Below are 741 nucleotides of genomic sequence, written 5' to 3'. Positions count from 1 at the left end.
CAGGTTTGTAAAACATTTACAACTGATGAGTATTTTACATTTTAGTTTAGGGGATGCAGAAAGTGTTGTAAATGCCTTGTATTATTTTTTTTTAGTTCTGTCAGTTTCCATCAGTTTGAATGGAAATAAATGCATTGATCTTGTTCATTTATATTATTATGGTGTACTGACAGTACAGTTTCATATCATTAGTCAGTGGCGTAGCAAGTCAGCCCCGGGCCCATATCCCCCCCAAAAAATGTATGGGCCCCCCCCAAACATTATTGGCTCCAACTCGGTTAACTTATTGTTGATTTTTCTGAAGTGATTAACGTAAATTTGTAGTGAGATAACTATATTCGTCTCAGTTCAAGCAGCATGTGAATCAATGATATTTTCCTCTTTAATATTTGCAGCACGAAATAAACATGAATAAATATTTGAATGCATGTTTTAAAAATCAGAACAATTGAATACAAACGAATGTTTCATGAAATCGATCAATTAGAATTTCAAAAGACGTCAATAAGCCTACCTTTTATTGCTGTTTTTTATGTTAAATGTGAAGAATGACAGGTCGGATGCCAAAGACTTTTTATTTTATTTTATTTTATTTTATTTGGTGGAGTATAGGTGGAATACTCACATTAACTTCACGCAATAGGCCTATAACCTGATTTTATTATTGTAATTTTGACTTTATTCTTAAAATATTATGACGTTAATCTTATTTTTCAACATGGTACTAAAATGCCGCGGTAG

Source organism: Sinocyclocheilus rhinocerous, unplaced genomic scaffold, assembly GCF_001515625.1.
Source record: "Sinocyclocheilus rhinocerous isolate Xijiao unplaced genomic scaffold, SAMN03320098_v1.1 scaffold178, whole genome shotgun sequence".
Lineage (NCBI taxonomy): Eukaryota > Metazoa > Chordata > Actinopteri > Cypriniformes > Cyprinidae > Sinocyclocheilus > Sinocyclocheilus rhinocerous.
The sequence above is the reverse complement of the archived record's forward strand: the minus strand, read 5'-3'. Positions refer to the sequence as shown.